This window comes from Eriocheir sinensis, chromosome 1 (assembly GCF_024679095.1).
Source record: "Eriocheir sinensis breed Jianghai 21 chromosome 1, ASM2467909v1, whole genome shotgun sequence".
In the NCBI taxonomy this organism is placed as follows: domain Eukaryota; kingdom Metazoa; phylum Arthropoda; class Malacostraca; order Decapoda; family Varunidae; genus Eriocheir; species Eriocheir sinensis.
The window spans coordinates 37,965,723-37,985,722 of NC_066509.1; the positions used below are offsets into that span (position 1 = coordinate 37,965,723).

At 42.5% G+C, this 20,000-nt stretch overlaps 1 protein-coding gene across 5 annotated transcripts in view; it reads right to left on the bottom strand.

Moving 5' to 3' along the window:
- The window catches only part of LOC126996671 (uncharacterized), an 80,925-nt gene that overhangs the window by 25,904 nt on the left and 35,021 nt on the right, over nt 1-20,000 (bottom strand). Inside the window, exon 1 of one of the 5 annotated variants that reach the window (XR_007751364.1) lies at nt 13,322-13,340. The exons of 1 other annotated variant lie outside the window; for it this stretch is intronic. The gene's annotated coding sequence lies outside the window, so the exon portion shown is untranslated. Of the gene's footprint in view, nt 1-13,165; nt 13,341-20,000 lie in introns of those variants that run through there. 3 more of the 5 variants (XR_007751365.1, XR_007751356.1, XR_007751363.1) reach the window with 3 other exon arrangements.

Genomic DNA, 20,000 nt, shown 5'->3' on the forward strand with positions numbered 1-20,000 from the left:
ACTTGAACTCTTTCAAGAGGAGGGTATCAGGACACCTCTCCTCCCGAAATTGACCTCTCTTTCGGCCACTCCTCTAACTCTTTTTAGGAGCAGTGAGTAGCGGCCTTTTTTTCACATGTTTCCTTTTTTTATGCCCTTGAACTGACTCATCTGCTGTAAAAAAAAAAAAAAATTGTTACTCAACCATCTACCTCCGTTTTGGGTCGTGAAAAAAAAAAATCAAATGCACGACTCCGAGTTAGTTCAAGGACTTAACTGAACCACAGCTGTTTGTCCTCGTCTCTTGTAAGTCTCCTGTATCGCTGTTTGCCTCTATTATCACACCCTCGTCAAGTCATCACCCACCCACACCCACACACACACACACACACACAGGGTCCCCGGGGCAGAGAACTAACTCAACTCGGCTGCCTCTGTCTCCTAGTGTCGTTTAGCCCTTTGTATACTGTCAGGTCGGTATTCATAGACGCTTCCTTCTCCTACATCAAGTATTTTTAAACGCCAAAAAAGAGGTTAGACGCGTCCCCATGAGTGTTACAGAAGGGTCAAACTACCACCGGGTCATTAAACTAGCCCTGTAAATACCCAAAACTCCTAGGACAGCCTCGTCAGGTATGTGCTTGGGCGAAAGGTTTAATTAAGTAGGCCGGCAGCTAGGATAGCCCCCCATGCACCCCCCCCCCCTCACAACAAAATGCCACTGGTATTTTCTGATGCCTTGGGATGTTCTCAAACCAATATCAAGTGGTAACAGAAAAAAAACTCATTCCCACTAGGATTTCTGGGGTAATTAATATCAGCACTTTCAAAACCGCTCGTTTTTACCTGCGACATGCAAGCGAAGGTACACAATCTTTAAAGTATCGCCACAGGTACAATGTTCAATCAAAATGAACCAATAAAACACCAAAACAAAGGTCAATGTCCCCAGAAAATGCTGGAATGTTTCATTTTATCGTGTTTTACACTGATTTTTTTACATTTCAAACTTAAGCACACACACCCCGTAATTAAAAAAAAATTCTATGGAAAATGCTTATGTTCAATCTTTTAATATATTTTAGATCCTCCAGCTTTCTCATTAATCATTGGAACATTATACCCGGGATTTCCGAGCATAATTTTCTTACATAGTGAATATGTATAAATCTAAAGTAGCAGAAAAATATTTACTCTCTTGAACATAATACCAATAAAGTTTTTTTTCCAGTAATGATCATTAAAAATGGAAAGGAAATATGTCAATAATGCAGGTCATCCTACTGGGTTATTGTCACTGCAGTTAATAAGGGAACACTTCTGTATTTGTTATAACATACAGAATTAACGGAAACAAATTAGCTATCAATTGCAAGTGGATAACTCAACCAGCAACTTTTTCACAGGCTCAATTATAATCACTATCTGTATCATGTTCATATTCAGATTCACTGTCATTTACATATGCATCGCTATCAGAGCCACCATCATCATCAGAATTATCAACAGCTACATCCTGAAGATTCTGAGGTTGGCCAAGACCTTCAAACCCAAGAGGTTGTAGACCCGCTTCTCCCATATTCCAACCATGATCCTTGTGAACTGCAGGTATATCAAGTGTAGGAGAGTTAGCTCGTTTCCAAATGGCCCTGTGCTCCATTCCCTTCTCCCTTCCCTTCCTTTTAGATGCGAATCGAATCGATTCCATTCATGAAGAATCAACACGATTCATGATTCGTCTTGATTCGCCACACTAATTTCAATGTAACCGTTTACACCAAGCGAATCGAGTCAATTCAAGTCATGACGATTCAGAGTCACTGATTGGTTTGGACCCATTTTTTCATTAGTCAAGGCGAGTCACCCGAGGAGTAAGCACCATGCTAGCGGACGTCCTCATCAATATAGTACGAGCACGACGTGCGATATATGATCCCAGTGATCCTATGCACCGACATCGGGATGCCATGGCTGCTTTATGGAAGGATATTACTACTGAAATGAGTCAACAGTTTATATTCACTTACCACAGTAGAACTATTGTAGGCTACTGAACCACAGAAGGACTTGCCGCGCCATATATATGATTTACTAGACAACATTCCGCAGCATCTTTTTTAAACAAATGACGACACAAAACGTTATGGACATGGCTAGATATTCTCATTTGGCAACTGTACGCTGTGTGGTCCACGTTTGAAATGCGTGACACAACTGCACGTCGGTAATTGGTGTTCTGCTTTCTTATGGAGGATCCAGTCAGTCAACTCCACCAGCATTTTAAATTGCTCTTTAGTTATCCTAAAGAAGTCATAACATTTATCTGGATTATTCACCAAATCTGGGAACAGATGTCCAAAGCTCCCAAATTCAGGTCTTTTAACACTAATTTCGTGCAGCCATGTTCGTTGGTGACGCCCACGCCCACGCTGCCTCAGCCACAGCAACGCTGCTATTTCAGCGACAACGTATACGTCCATACACGTGACAGCCTGCCGTGGTACTGCCTTTTGAATGTTGACTCATCAGTCAGTTGGAACTGTGCTGATTCAAAATGACTGGAGTCAAATGATTCTTCATGAATGGAGTCGATTCGATTCGCTTGGTGTAAACGCAGCCTTAGTATAAGGGGACGCGGACACCTGACTGAAGGGGAAGGTGAAGTGTTGCATGGGAGGGCGAGGCTGTTAGGCTGAGAGGGACATGATGTATAGGAAGGGACGTGTGTGTTTGCGTGTTAGCGGCTGATGCTGGGCAGCGCAGTGCTTTAACCGACTGAGCTACCGGAGTAGTGTGTGTGTGTGTGTGTGTGTGTGTGTGTGTGTGTGTGTGTGTGTGTGTGTGTGTGTGTGTGTGTGTGTGTGTGTGTGTGTGCTGTCCGTCATCTTCCGGCTGAGTGAGAATAGAATAAAAGACCTTTTATGTAAATTAGGCTCTCAAACACACACACACACACACACACACACACACACACACACACACACACACACACACACAGGATCTCCCCTCACCCCCATTATAAACACACCCACACGAGTGACACCCACTTCTGCAACCCTCCTAGATGTGATCATCACTAATAAGCCAGATCTTGTCACTCATTCCTACGTAATCCCTTGCACGATCGCAGACCATGAGCTTATAGGCGCCTCTGTCAACATCCTTAAACCCAAGCGCCAACCCATCACCGTAACTAAACGTGACCTAAGAAAATATAACAGCGACCTTCTATGCTCCCATATCCTAGAGGAAACCTCCACACTAAATGAAGTATTACGCACTGACGATGTCGATAAACAGGTGTCTATACTAACATCTGTCATTACTACCAGTCTCGACAGAAGCGCTCCGATATCTAATATGGTTCTTCACCGACCCCCGCACCTTGGATCAATGATGAAATTAAAGAGGCATTAGCAGAACGCAAGAAAGCTCAAAGGATATTAAAAAATCACAGATATAACATGATTATACAGCAAAACTATAAAGAAATAAAGAAAAACGTCAAACGTCTAATAACCACTTCAAAGACAAATTACTACCACCAAGAACTACACACCTGCCAAAATAACACAGCTGCAACTTGGAACACATTAAAAACTATTATTCCTAGTAAGACACAGAGCACGACCCACCCGCCCCTTGAGAACATAAGTGAAAAAGCTGAAGATTTTAATAACTTCTTTGCGAACGTCGGCCTAACCACATGTGAATCAACTCAAAAATCATTAAAAGTCGAAAACCGTAATCACCTTAACGAGGCTCCTAACATCCCGGTCGCGCCCTCTACCCCCACTAATCTCGCGCTTTTCAGACCTCAGCCAGTAGACCAGAACACAATCATCTTAACTGTAAAACAGCGTCAAAATACTAAATCGTTTGGTTGTGATAACATTTCCCTAAGGTTTATCAAAGACTCACTTATAGTTATCATCTTCTACCTCACAACCATCAGAAATATCTCAACCGTCACAGGTATTTTTCCTGCCTCCTGGAAAAACGCTGTTGTCACCCCACTATATAAAAACGGTAACCCAGACGAAATAGGAAATTATCGTCCCATCTCTCTACTTCCAATTTTTTCAAAAATATTAGAAAAGGTAGTTGCCAATCAATTAATGTCATTCCTGGAACGTAACAAACTTCTCTCTCCAACCCAACACGGCTTTAGACCAAAACTCTCTACAGAGACAGCGCTGCAAGTCATTACCAATAAAATTTATGATAATATAGATAACAAACAAATATCACTTTTAACACTCTGCGACCTTTCTAAAGCCTTCGACAGTGTCAGCCACACCATCTTACTCCGAAAACTTCAACAGATTAATGTTGACACCTACTGGTTTGACAATTACCTCGATGACAGGTCACAGTCAGTCCGCATTAAAGACATCGTCTCATCCAAGAAATCAGTAGCCTTTGGAGTCCCCCAAGGTTCAATACTAGGCCCAACATTATTCAATATCCATGTAAATGACATATCTACCTATATCAATAACTGCCTTCTAGTACAATACGCTGACGACACACAGTTCCTCCACAGCGGTAATATCAACGAAATAAATACTTTAATTAATAAAACTGAGATCACTTTGAAACAAATAAGAACCTATTTTCTACAGAACGGCCTTCAGCTAAACATCAATAAGACACAATGTATCTTCCTAGGCACACGCCAACTCCTGGCACACATACCTAATAACACCACCATCAGATGTGCCGATGGCGTTATACAACCCCTCTTCCATGTTAAGAACCTTGGCTTACATCTGGATTCACACATGACCTTCGACAGACACATAAATGAAATGACAAGGAAAACAATGGGAACCTTAAATTTCATTAACAGACACAAAGATCTCTTCAACAAAGAAACACGCTTAATGGTTATCCAGACTTTGGTATTAAGCATCATAAAATACGGCATCACAATATGGGGGACAACAAACTCAACTTTAATAAACAAAGTGCAAAAACTACAAAACTTCGCGATAAAAGTGGCAGATGGGAAAGCCAGGAAATACGATCATGTCACTCCATTATTTAAAGATTTACAATGGCTTAAAATCAAAGACCTAATCACCTTTAACCTCATCACAAAAGTGTTTAAGCAGAAAATAAAAGATTACCCAGACCACATCCTCTCTCTCCCAACTGTTAACTATATGACAGACTCAACAACAAGACAACAAAACAATCTCTACGTCCCGAGAACCAACACCGACACAGGTGCAAGAGCCTTTCATGTATTAGCTCCTAAATTACGGAACCAACTACCGAATGAAATAAAAGACTCTCATAATCTGACCACATTAAAATCAATTCTTAAAAAGAAGCTGTTGACCTCTGCATGAATGTGTTATCTACTCTACTGCCTTCTGTATATTCTATCATGTATATTTAGATGTATAATACACAATGTATATTTATATGTATAACCTACCATGTCTATTTAGATGTTTAGAATAACCACATTTTAGTGGAAATAAAAGTTTATTATTATTATTATTATTATTATTATTATTATTATTATTATTATTATTCTCTCTCTCTCTCTCTCTCTCTCTCTCTCTCTCTCTCTCTCTCTCTCTCTCTCTCTCTCTCTCTCTCTCTCTCTCTCTCTCTCTCTCTCTCTCTCTCTCTCTCTCTCTCTCTCTCACACACACACACACACACACACACACACACACACACACACACACACACACACACACACACACACACACACACACACACACACACACACAGGATCTCCCCTCACCCCCATCTTCTCCCTCTCTCTCTCTCACAAACAGCCTCGTAAGGACCAGCAGGTCTGCTGTTGTTTGTTCTTCTTTTGTGTTCTCTCTCTCTCTCTCTCTCTCTCTCTCTCTCTCTCTCTCTCTCTCTCTCTCTCTCTCTCTCTCTCTCTCTCTCTCTCTCTCTCTCTCTCTCTCTCTCTCTCTCTCTCTCTCTCTCTCTCTCTCTCTCTCTGCGATGTCTTGCTCTGACAGAAAACTTTGACGTAATTGCTATAACCGAAACATTTATCGACACCACTAATATTGATTTAAGTTCCGAATACAACATAGATGGCTACAGATTCTTCAACAATGATCGTGTAAACCGTAGAGGGGGTGGTGTCGCCCTTTTTGTCAAAAGCTACTTGCAACCTACTGACAAAACACCAAGAAACAGTAACGTTGAACATTTGTGCGTGCGAGTAAACATTGCAAAAGTCAATTTAAATATATCTGTCACTTACAGGCCTCCGGGGCAATCACTTGATGGCGATCTTGAAATGTACAGCGTCTTAAGGCAGTCACTTAATAACAGCGACTCACTGATACTAGGAGACTTTAACCTCCCCCATATCGACTGGGCGACACTGTCGGGTACAGAAGGTGAGTCCCATAGAATGATCGAATTTCTAGAGGAAAATTATCTAAGCCAAATGGTTTCTGAACCAACTCGACAAAATAACATACTTGACCTTGTTATAGCGACCCAAGATAACCTAGTCAGTAATGTCACGGTAGGAGAACACCTCGGTTCCTGCGATCATAAACTAGTGCGCGTTGACATTAGAGCTCAAACATCGGTGACTGAAAATAAAGTTAAGGTGCCCAATTTCAAAAGAGCCAACTTCGTAGAAATCCGACGAAAACTAATAGATATGCAACTATCAGATGACGGCAATGCAGAGGACGCCTGGCTAAACTTTAAAAATCACTTACTCACTCAGCAGGACACATTTGTCCCCTTGTGCGAGAAGCGAATTAACACTAATAAAAGTCCACCTTGGTTTATATTAATAGCGAAATTAAACACTCAGTCAAGGAGAGAAAATTGTCTTACAGGTTAAAGAAAGACCAAAGCACGCCCGAAAACATTAGACTTTACAATGATGCAAGGCGACGAGTAAAAAGATTAGTGCATCAGGCAAAGCGTAGATATGAAGAAAATATTGCAGCCAACTGTAAAAATAATCCGAAATCCTTCTTCAGTTACATAAACAACAGAAAGGCGATCAGAAGTGGAATTGGACCTTTAACAAACAGCGACGGTGCACTAGTGACTGACAGCCAACACGTTGCAAACCTATTAAATAATTACTTTTCCTCGGTGTTTAATAATAACAGTCCTCCCACCACCACCACCAACACCAGTACTAATGTAAATCCCGAGCATGCATTGTCTAACTTTGAAATAAAACCCGATGAAGTCCTTAAAGCCCTCAAATCACTTAAAACAAATAAAAGTCCTGGACCTGATAAAGTATATCCAACTCTGCTGAAAGAAACAAAGAGCGAAATACTCTCCTCCTCACAACCGTATTCAATATGTCCTTGCGACAAGGCATTGTCCCTTCAGATTGGAAAAAGGCTAACGTGACACCGATTTTTAAGAAAGGAGACAAAAAGTACCAGGTAATTACAGGCCCATTAGTCTAACTTCGGTTGTAGGTAAGCTACTTGAGGGCATAATTAGAGACAAAATTGTGAGTTACCTTGAAAGCCACTCATTAATTGGGGACTCACAACATGGCTTCCGAAACAAAAGATCCTGCCTATCAAATCTATTAACCTTTATAACGACCTCTTCACTGTTTATGACGTAACCAAATCACTGGACGTAGTCTATCTTGATTTCAGAAAGCGTTTGATAAAGTCCCGCATCATAAATTACTCTACAAATTAAAGCAAATAGGTATTGACGGTCAGGTAAACCAATGGATCGCGAATTGGTTGAGCAACAGACAACAAAGAGTAGTGATTGACGGATTTAACTCAGAGTGGGCGCCTGTCACTAGTGGCGTCCCTCAGGGCTCGGTTCTTGGCCCAGTGCTCTTCATTATTTACATCAACGACGTGGATGTTGGACTCAATAACCGCATTAGTAAATTTGCAGACGACACAAAGATTGGTAACTCGGTTCTCACTGACGAAGACAGGCAAAGCCTCCAAGAGGATTTGCACAAAATTTCAGCTTGGTCGGATAGATGGAGATGCCCTTTAACGTAGACAAGTGCCAGGTCCTTCAATTTGGAACGAGGAATAAAAAGTTTTATTAAGAAATGCTCGGCGTTAAACTCAAAAGATTTCAATGCGTCAAGTACTTGGGTTGAAAAATCGAGTCAAAACTCAAATTCTCCCAGCAATGAATCGAGGCAGCAAATAAAGCGAACAGAATGTTGGGCTTCATTAAAAGAAACTTTTTATTTAAGAATAAAGATGTAATACTCCCGCTCTACAACAGTTTAGTCAGACCCCACTTGGAATATGCGGTACAGTTTTGGTCTCCCCACCATGCAAAGGATATTGCTAAATTAGAAGGTGTTCAGCGTCGGGCAACGAAAATTATCCCTTCCTTGCGCAACAAATCCTACGAAGAAAGGCTTTCTACCCTTAACATGTTCTCTCTTGAGAAACGTCGCCTCCGAGGAAAACTGATCGAATGTTTTAAAATACTTAATGGTTTCACGAATGTAGACAGATCAACATTGTTTATGATCGATGACACTTTGCGCACGAGGAACAATGGCGTAAAACTCAGATGTAGACAAGTAAATTCAGACTGCACCAAATTTTTCTTCACCAACGTTGTAGTGCGAGAATGGAATAAGCTCCCATCATCAGTGGTCCAGTGTAACACGATTGACTCCTTCAATAAATAAGCTCGACCGTCACTTCCTTCAACTTAATATCAACTAGAGTAGAAACGCAACGTTTTGGAGTCTTCTGATTAATGTAAAATCACTTAGGTTTAAGGACAGACCACCAAGTCTGGACCATGGGGTCTGTGTGGTCTGATTTTCTATGTAAATCTATGTAAATCTCTCTCTCTCTCTCTCTCTCTCTCTCTCTCTCTCTCTCTCTCTCTCTCTCTCTCTCTCTCTCTCTCTCTCTCTCTCTCTCTCTCTCTCTCTCTCTCTCTCTCTCTTAAAATCTACACACCATTTTATTTTTAGCTGTGTGTGTCTGTGTGTGTGTGTGTGTGTGTGTGTGTGTGTGTGTGTGTGTGTGTGTGTGTGTGTGTGTGTGTGTGTGTGTGTGTGTGTGTGTGTGTGTGTGTGTGTGTGTGTGTGTGTGTGTGTGTGTGTGTGTGTGTGTGTGTGTGTGTGTGTGTGTGTGTGTGTGTGTGTGTGTGTGTGTGTGTGTGTGTGTGTGTGTGTGTCTCTCTCTCTCTCTCTCTCTCTCTCTCTCTCTCTCTCTCTCTCTCTCTCTCTCTCTCTCTCTCTCTCTCATATGTATATTCGTTTTCATTTTTCTCGTTTGTGTTATTGTTGTTGTTTCCTCCCGCCCTTTACTTTCCACCTTTAAATCTTACTTCTCCTCCTTCCTCATCTCCTTACTCTCGCCCTGCCTTCCGTCTCTTCCTCCAGGCGCTCTCTCTTTTCTCTCGCCCTACTTCTTTTCTCCTTCTTCTCTTTCTTCTTTATTCTTTTCTTTTCTTCTTCTTCTTTCTTCTTCTTCTTCTTCTTCTTCTTCTTCTCCTCCTCTCCTCGCAGTAACCGTTGCCACGCTGGACGTGTCATCAGCACAGGATGCGCGCGTCCCGTCACCGCCACCAAACGTTTCGTCTCCAGGGTCGGTTGGTATTCCCAGACGCTTCCGCCGCTCACATCAACTATTTTCAGAGGGCAGGGGCGGGATCATTAGTTTTTACTAGTGTTTTATTCACAATCATAGCACAGAAGAAGGGTCAAACTACCACCAGGGTCATTAAACAACCGCTGGATATGCCCGAAACTCCTTCAAACAGCGCGTCAAATATGTGTGCTGGGGCGGCGAAAGGTTTGAAAATTGGATAGGACGGAAGGGAGCTTACGAACACACTGAGCCAGATTAACCGAACGAAAATAAAAAGGGAATGAGACGCAGAAATAACTACATGGGACGGAAGGGAGTTAACGAACACAGCCTGGAGAACGCTGCTGTTCTCATTTACGCTGGTGACGTGGGCTTGGTGGAGGGAGACCCGGAAGAGTTTGCAAGCACGATCAGCCTCTGGAATACTGTATTAAAGGGGCATGGGCTCAAACTAAACCTTGGGAAAACAGAGTTAATGACTGCTGGAAGAGAACAGGGGGAGGTTAACATGCAGATAGAAAATGTAGAACTAATACAAGTTACAGAAGCGAAATACTTATAATAATGTACTGTTTGACCACACAGCTGGAAATGAAAGCCATGGAAGACTGCATCATTATCTACAGCAAAACGTGACCTCCTCTGCCCTCTTAAAGACAGACGTGTCCCACAAGAGGTGAAGAAAATAACATATGAAACTATCTTAAGGCCTACCCACTTGCGGGTGTGAGTACTGGACCCTTACAAGCAACACAGGAGCAAAATTCAGGCTGCAGAGATGAGGACACTGCGCCTCGTGAAGGGAGTAACCAGAAGAGACAGATTAAGAAATGGAAACATTCGGCAGGAATTATATGTTGGAAGCATTTTAGATTTGTGGAAAGAGCACAGCCACGATGGTATGGGCATGTCATGAGAATGGAAGGTAAAACACTATCAAGGCGGTGGCCGAGTGGTTAGCGTGCCGGCGCCACGTCCGGGAGATCCAGGAGGGACGCGGGTTCGAATCCTGGCTGCCACACAGCTGGTCTTTTTTAGTCACCGCTGAGTGATCTAAGACTACCCACATGCTGCCCTGAAGACTACCTATAAACGCGGACTCTAGACTACCTCTTCAAAGAGAGGCTCAAAAATGAGCTCCGGGGAGCAGTATGAGCGAAAACAAGATGGCGCCGCTATAAACACTCGCCTGCGCCACAACGGGCTGGGCCGACCATCAGGCCCCACCAGTGATGAAAGCCACGAAAGAGATGGACAGATAACATCAAGAAACAGAGGACTCCCTGCAACAAGTACTACAAGGGAGACTGGAAGAGGCTGACAGGTCGATGGTGAGAAGCTGGACATGAAATGGAAGGAAAGAAATTGACAACTGAGGCACGCGACGCAGACACAGAAAATATGGGACACTGAAGCAAAGAAAAGCTGAACAAAGCAGGAGAGAAACACACTCAGCAAACACGTCAGACTGAAAACAAAGTAAAAATCAGACTAAAAAAGAAAGAGGAAAAGAGAAAAGGAAAGAGAAGACGAAAAAAAAAGAAAGGAAGATAAAAATAAAGAGAAAAGAGAAGAAAAGGGAAGAAGAATGCGCCTGAACGAATTTAGTGAAGGGAAACAACAATCAGATGCAGCAATAATTATATGAGGATGGAAAAGGCTGCGTGGACTTACAACTGTGCGCTACTCCAACTGTTAAAATAATATGCTGCAGGGTGGCTGGGAGGAGGACGGGCTCGGTTTACAGATAGGGAGGACTCGCCATACGTCATCTAACCGGAAAATACCCTAGAAACAGCTTAAGGTGTGGTATAGAAATATATATATGTAAAAAAAAAGAAAATTGCCGAGTGTTGGTAAAGTCTCCGGAGCTAACATCCAAATTTGAGTATTCCACTATTTTGAATCTTTTAAGTTTGGGGAATTTACGGTTAATGAGGAGGAGGAGGAGGAGGAATCATAACTTCACAGCCTATACACTCAGACTTCCATTATCTCCTTCTGTATTACCTTTTATTCTCTCTCTCTCTCTCTCTCTCTCTCTCTCTCTCTCTCTCTCTCTCTCTCTCTCTCTCTCTCTCTCTCTCTCTCTCTCTCTCTCTCTCTCTCTCTCTCTCTCTCTCTCTCTCTCTCTCTCTCTCTCCGCTGCCAGGCTTCATGCTTTCTTGCTACACATTCATATCCATTCTTTTATGATTTTTTTCTTTGTTTACGTCTACCTCGTGTTCTTCTTTTTTAATTTCTTCTTGTTATTACTGCTGTTCTTTCTCATTGATGAACTGCTCCCCCACCACCACCACCCCTACAATGATCAACACCCCCCACGTACAATGACCACACTCACCACCACTACAATGACCATCACCACCACCTCCCCTACAATGACCAACCCCCCCCCACGTACAATGACCACACTCACCACCACTACAATGACCATCACCACCACCTCCCCTACAATGGCCAACCCCCCCCCACGTACAATGACCACACCCACCACCACTACAATGACCATCACCACCACCTCCCCTACAATGACCAACACCCCCCACGTACAATGACCACACCCACCACCACTACAATGACCATCACCACCACCTCCCCTACAATGACCAACACCCCCCACGTACAATGACCACACCCACCACCACTACAATGACCATCACCACCACCTCCCCTACAATGACCCCCCCCCCCCCCACCCGAACAATGAAAACACGCACAATGAGAAAAACAAAACAGAAAAACAGGAAAAACACAAAACAGAAAAAACTCAGAACATAAGGAAAAAGACTTATATGAAAAAAACAAAAACAGAAAGAACCTAGAAGAAAAGGAAAAGACTAACCTCGCTAATATGGAAAACAAGACAAAAACTGAATAAAAGAACAGAACAGAAAAAACACAGAAGGAAAGGAATATTAACCTCGCTAATATGAAGAAAAAAACACCTCGCTATAGAAGAAAAAAACACAGAAGGAAAGGAATATTAACCTCGCTAATATGAAGAAAAAAACACCTCGCTATAGAAGAAAAAAAACACAAAAGGAAAGGAATATTAACCTCGCTAATATGAAGAAAAAAACACCTCGCTATAGAAGAAAAAAAACACAAAAGGAAAGGAATATTAACCTCGCTAATATGAAGAAAAAAACACCTCGCTATAGAAGAAAAAAACAGAACAACCTAAACAAAACCTTACCTCGCTATAGAAGAAAAAAACAGAAAACAGAAAAACAGAGAAAAAAACCTCGGTACAAAATCGATCCGAAAACTAAAAAGAAATACAAAATGACTCTATTGATATTTATGGTTGAGCGAAAACACAGACGAAGGAACGAACAAAAGGAAGAGGAGGAGGAGGAGGAGGAGGAGGAAAAGGAGGAGGAGGGACAGGGAGCCAAGTCACCGCGGTAAAGGTTCAGATTCATCAAAAAGTGACGAAGGATTTCCGAACTTATGGAAGCTTCATCTCATTCTCTCTCCTCCTCTGTCTACTATTACTAATTCTCTCTCTCTCTCTCTCTGAACCACGCAGCATAAAAGAATGAGTGAGTGAGTGAGTGTGTGTGTGTGTGTGTGTGTGTGTGTGTGTGTGTGTGTGTGTAATTCACCTCTTGGTCTGCTGCGGGTCTCTGGAGAGACAGCCAGCTGTTCCCCAACGGAGGAGCACAGAGCTCATAGTACCGATCTTTTGGGTAGGACTGAGACCACTCACACACAACACACCGCGACAACGAGGTCACAACTCCTTGCCTGACGTCGCGTACCTACTCACTGCTAGGTGAACAGGGGCTACACGTGAAAGACCCAACTTATCTTCACCCGGCCGGGGAATCGTGTGTGTGTGTGTGTGTGTGTGTGTGTGTGTGTGTGTGTGTGTGTGTGTAATTCACCACGGCCTGATCACGAGTTGGACTCGCTTTCGCCAGCAGGTACCCTCACGTTGTGAGCAAGTGCTCACTATTGTCGATCTGTGTGTGTGTGTGTGTGTGTGTGTGTGTGTGTGTGTGTGTGATACCTTCAGAGAGAGAGAGAGAGAGAGAGAGAGAGAGAGAGAGAGAGAGAGAGAGAGAGAGAGAGCTCTCCCTTCCCAAAGACCATTTCCGACACTTCCCGTGATAGAAATATGAAGGAATGAAGGGAAACACAAGAAAACACTTTAGTTATATATACGGAAACACACACACACACACACACACACACACACACACACACACACACACACACACTCCTACCACAAGCTCTCCCTTCCTAAGCCATTCCCAAAAGACCATATCAAACACTACCCCTGAAATACGATACATTATTCTCCGCCTCCTATTCCTCCTTCTTCTCCTCTTTATCCCCCTTTTCTCCTTCTCCTCCTCCTCTTCCTCCTCTTTCTCCTTCTCCTTATTCTTTTCCTCCTCCTCCTCCTCCTTATTCTTTTCCTCCTCCTCCTTATTCTTTTCCTCCTCCTCTTCCTCTTCCTCCTCCTCCTTCTCCTTCTTTCTCCTCATCCTCTTTTTTCTGCTCCTCCTCCTCTTTCTCCTTTTTTTCTCCTTCTCCTCCTCATCATCATCATTCTCCTCCTCTTCCTCTTCCTTCTCCTTCTTCTCCTCCTCCTCAACCTCTTTCTCTTTCTTCTTCTTCTTCTTCATCGTCTTTTCCTCTTCTTCTTCTTCTCTTATCTGATCTTTTTCCTCTTTATCATGTTTTCCTTCTTCTTATTTTTCGTTTTTCTCTTTAATCTCTTTCCTCTTTCTCTTTCTTCTTTTTCTTTCTTCTTCTCTTTCCTCTTTCTTTTCCTTCTTCTTTCTCTTCCTCTTCTCTTTCTTCGTCTTTTTATTCGATGCCTCACTTTCTTTTCCTTTTTCTTCTTCTTTCTTCCTCTTTTCTTCCTCTACCTCCCTTTCTTTTCGTTCTTCTATTTCTTCATCGTCTTCTTCATCTTCATCATCATCATCATCTTCATCATCTTCTCCTTCTTGTAGTATTTATAGATAGTGTCACACTGTACTCTTGTTATCAGCAGCGGAAACGCATCCTGTCACCAGCAAGCCTTTGTTGTCTCCAGATTCTCACACACACACACACACACACACACACACACACACACACACACACACACACACTTCTCATGTCAACTATTTCCAAGGACATAAAAGGATATCAATCGGGTTTTCATGAGGGTTTTTTCACGTTCAGGGTACAGAAGAAAGGTCAAACTACCACCAGGGTATTTCACTAGCCCTGGAAATGACTCAAACTCCTACGGGAACAGTATCAAATATGTGTTTCTTGGGCGCCGCATCGCTTGAGAATATGGGCCTGCAGGGAAAGGTTGGCCGATCCCTTCCTGGGAGTTCACGAATACACACTGAAGCAGATTAACCGAACAGAAGATTAAGGGAATGAGACGTGAACTCAATCATAGGAGAACCAAAAGGGAGTTTACGAATAATACCTGCTGATGCCGCGTGGACGAAGAGAAACTGACCACTGAGGAACAGAAAATATGGGACACAGAAACTAGAGAAGAGAAAAACTAAACAAAGAAACACGACCAACAAACTTGGTGAACGAAATTATAAGGGAATAAGACGTGCCATGAATAATATGAAGACGGAAAACGATGGAGAGAGAGAGAGAGAGAGAGAGAGAGAGAGAGAGAGAGAGAGAGAGAGAGAGAGAGAGAGAGAGAGAGAGAGAGAGAGAGAGAGAGAGAGAGAGAGAGAGATTTACATAGATTTACATAGAAAATCAGACCACACAGACCCCATGGTCCAGACTTGGTGGTCTGTCCTTAAACCTAAGTGATTTTACATTAATCAGAAGACTCCAAAACGTTGCATTTCTACTCTAGTTGATATTAAGTTGAAGGAAGTGACGGTCGAGCTTATTTTTGAAGGAGTCAATCGTGTTACACTGGACCACTGACGGTGGAAGCTTATTCCATTCTCGCACTACAACGTTGGTGAAGAAAAATTTGGTGCAGTCTGAATTTACTTGTCTACATCTGAGTTTTACGCCATTGTTCCTCGTGCGCAAAGTGTCATCGATCATAAACAATGTTGATCTGTCTACATTCGTGAAACCATTAAGTATTTTAAAACATTCGATCAGTTTTCCTCGGAGGCGACGTTTCTCAAGAGAGAACATGTTAAGGGTAGAAAGCCTTTCTTCGTAGGATTTGTTGCGCAAGGAAGGGATCATTTTCGTTGCCCGACGCTGAACACCTTCTAATTTAGCAATATCCTTTGCATGGTGGGGAGACCAAAACTGTACCGCATATTCCAAGTGGGGTCTGACTAAACTGTTGTAGAGCTGGAGTATTACATCTTTATTCTTGAATAAAAAGTTTCTTTTAATGAAGCCCAACATTCTGTTCGCTTTGTTTGCTGCATCGATGCATTGCTGTGAGAATTTGAGGTTTGACGCGATTTTGACCCCCAAGTCTTTGACGCATTGAACGCTTTTGAGTTTAACGCCGCGCATTTCGTATTCGAACTTCTTATTCCTCGTTCCAACTTGAAGGACCTGGCACTTGTCTACGTTAAAGGGCATCTCCCATCTATCCGACCAAGCTGAAATTTTGTGCAAATCCTCTTGGAGGCTTTGCCTGTCTTCGTTAGTGAGAACCGAGTTGCCAATCTTTGTGTCGTCTGCAAATTTACTAATGCGGTTATTGAGTCCAACATCCACGTCGTTGATGTAAATAATGAAGAGCACTGGGCCAAGGACCGAGCCCTGAGGGACGCCACTAGTGACAGGCGCCCACTCTGAGTTAAATCCGTCAATCACTACTCTTTGTTGTCTGTTGCTCAACCAATTCGCGATCCATTGGTTTACTTGACCGTCAATACCTATTTGCTTTAATTTGTAAAGCAATTTATGATGCGGGACTTTATCAAACGCTTTCTGGAAATCAAGATAGACTACGTCCAGTGATTTGGTTACGTCATAAACAGTGAAGAGGTCGTTATAACAGGTTAATAGATTTGATAGGCAGGATCTTTTGTTTCGGAAGCCATGTTGTGAGTCCCCAATCAATGAGTGGCTTTCAAGGTAATTCACAATTTTGTCTCTAATTATGCCCTCAAGTAGCTTACCTACAACCGAAGTTAGACTAATGGGCCTGTAATTACCTGGTACCTTTTTGTCTCCTTTCTTGAAAATCGGTGTCACGTTAGCCTTTTTCCAATCTGAAGGGACGATGCCTTGTCGCAAGGACATATTGAATACGGTTGTGAGGGAGGAGAGTATTTCGCTCTTTGTTTCTTTCAGCAGAGTTGGATATACTTTGTCAGGTCCAGGACTTTTATTTGTTTTAAGTGAATGGAGAGCTTTAAGGACTTCATCGGTTGTTATTTCAAAATTAGGCAATGCATGCTCGAGATTTACAATAGTACTGGTGTTGGTGGTAGCGAGAGGAAGACTGTTAGTATTAAACACCGAGGAAAAGTAATTGTTTAAGAGGTTTGCAATGTGTTGGCTGTCAGTCACTAGTGCACCGTCGCTGTTTGTTAAAGGTCCAATACCACTTTTGATCGCCTTTCTGTTGTTTATGTAACTGAAGAAAGATTTCGGATTATTTTTACAGTTGGCTGCAATATTTTCTTCGTATCTACGCTTTGCCTGGCCTACTAGTCTTTTTACTCGTCGCCTGGCATCATTATAAAGTCTAATGTTTTCGGGCGTGCTTTGTTCTTTCTTTAACCTGTAAAACAATTTTCTCTCATTGACTGATTGTTTAATTTCGCTATTAAACCACGGTGGGCTTTTATTAGTGTTAATTCGCTTCTCGCACAAGGGGACGAATGTGTTCTGCTGAGTGAGTAAGTGATTTTTAAGGCTTAGCCAGGCTTCCTCTACGTTGCCGTCATCTGATAGTTGTATTTCTGTTAGTGTTTGTCGGATTTCTACGAAGTTAGCTCTTTTGAAATTGGGCACCTTTACTTTATTTTCATTCACTGATGATTGAGCTTTAATGTCGACGCACTAATTTATGATCGCAAGAACCGAGGTGTTCTCCTACCGTGACACTACTGATTAGGTTATCTTGGGTCGTTATAACAAGGTCGAGTATATTATTTTGTCGAGTTGGCTCAGAAACCATTTGGCTTAAATAATTTTCTTCTAGAAATTCGATCATTCTATGTGACTCGCCTTCTGTACCTGACAGTGTCGCCCAGTCGATATGGGGGAGGTTAAAGTCTCCTAATATCAGTGAGTCGCTGTTATTAAGTGACTGCCTTAAGACGCTGTACATTTCAAGGTCGTCATCAAGTGATTGCCCGGGAGGTCTGTAGGTGACAGATATATTTAAGTTGACTTTTGCAATGTTTACTCGCACGCACAAATGTTCAACGTTACTGTTTCCCGGTGTTTTGTCAGTGGGTTGCAAATAGCTTTTGACATAAAGGGCGACGCCACCGCCTCTACGGTTTACACGATCTTTGTTGAAGAGTCTGTAGCCATCTATGTTGTATTCGGAACTTAAATCAATATTTGTGGTGTCGATAAATGTTTCGGTTATAGCAATTATGTCAAAATTTTCTGTTAAAGCAAGACATCTCAGTTCATCAAATTTGTTTCTTAGGCTACGCGCATTGAAACTAAGGATTTTTAAGTTATCTAGAGGCTTAGTAATAGAGGTGGTGGTACTTGCGGGATCACGGTTACGGGTTTGTTGCGATGCACGGCGTCTATTTACACGGGTGGGGTGGAGGGACGTGGCCGTGACTCGTTTTTTGTTCGGATGACACGCACTGCTTCGTTGAGGAGCCTTCCGAGTCTGGCTGCCCCGATGGGAGAAAGGTGCAATCCGTCCCTGTGAAAGAGCTTTAATGTAGAGAGAGAGAGAGAGAGAGAGAGAGAGAGAGAGAGAGAGAGAGAGAGAGAGAGAGAGAGAGAGAGAGAGAGAGAGAGAGAGAGAGAGAGAGAGAATTTACATAGATTTACATAGAAAATCAAACCACACAGACCCCATGATCCAGACTAGGTGGTCTGTCCTTAAACCTAAGTGATTCTACATTAATCAGAAGGCTCCAAAACGTTGCATTTCTACTCTAGTTGATATTAAGTTCAAGGAAGTGACTGTCGAGCTTATTTTTGAAGGAGCCAATCGTGTTACACTGGACCACTGATGGTGGAAGCTTATTCCATTCTCGCACTACAACGTTGGTGAAGAAAAATTTGGTGCAGTCTGAATTTACTTGTCTACATCTGAGTTTTACGCCATTGTTCCTCGTGCGCAAAGTGTCATCGATCATAAACAATGTTGATCTGTCTACATTCGTGAAACCATTAAGTATTTCAAAACATTCGATCAGTTTTCCTCGGAGGCGACGTTTCTCAAGAGAGAACATGTTAAGGGTAGAAAGCCTTTCTTCGTAGGATTTGTTGCGCAAGGAAGGGATCATTTTCGTTGCCCGACGCTGAACACCTTCTAATTTAGCAATATCCTTTGCATGGTGGGGAGACCAAAACTGTACCGTATATTCCAAGTGGGGTCTGACTAAACTATTGTAGAACGGGAGTATTACATCTTTATTCTTGAATAAAAAGTTTCTTTTAATGAAGCCCAACATTCTGTTCGCTTTATTTGCTGCATCGATGCATTGCTGTGAGAATTTGAGGTTTGGCGCGATTTTGACCCTCAAGTCCTTGACGCATTGAACGCTTTTGAGTTTAACGCCGTGCATTTCGTAATCGAACTTATTCCTCGTTCCAACTTGAAGGACCTGGCACTTGTTTACGTTAAAGGGCATCTCCCATCTATGCGACCAAGCTGAAATTTTGTGCAAATCCTCTTGGAGGCTTTGCCTGTCTTCGTCAGTGAGAACGGAGTTACCAATCTTTGTGTCGTCTGCAAATTTACTAATGCGGTTATTGAGTCCAACATCCACGTCGTTGATGTAAATAATGAAGAGCACTGGGCCAAGAACCGAGCCCTGAGGAACGCCGCTAGTGACCGGCGCCCACTCTGAGTTAAATCCGTCAATCACTACTCTTTGTTGTCTGTTGCTCAACCAATTCGCGATCCATTGGTTTACTTGACCGTCAATACCTATTTGCTTTAATTTGTAAAGTAATTTATGGTGTGGGACTTTATCAAGCGCTTTCTGGAAATCAAGATAGACTACGTCCAGTGATTTGGTTGCGTCATAAACAGTGAAGAGGTCGTTATAAAAGGTTAATAGGTTTGATTGGCAGGATCTTTTGTCTCGGAAGCCATGTTGTGAGTCCCCAATTAATGAGTGGCTTTCAAGGTAACTCACAATTTTGTCTCTAATTATGCCCTCAAGTAGCTTACCTACAACTGAAGTTAGACTAATGGGCCTGTAATTACCTGGTACTTTTTTTGTCTCCTTTCTTAAAAATCGGTGTCACGTTAGCCTTTTTCCAATCTGAAGGGACGATGCCTTGTCGTAAGGACATATTGAATACGGTTGTGAGGGGGGA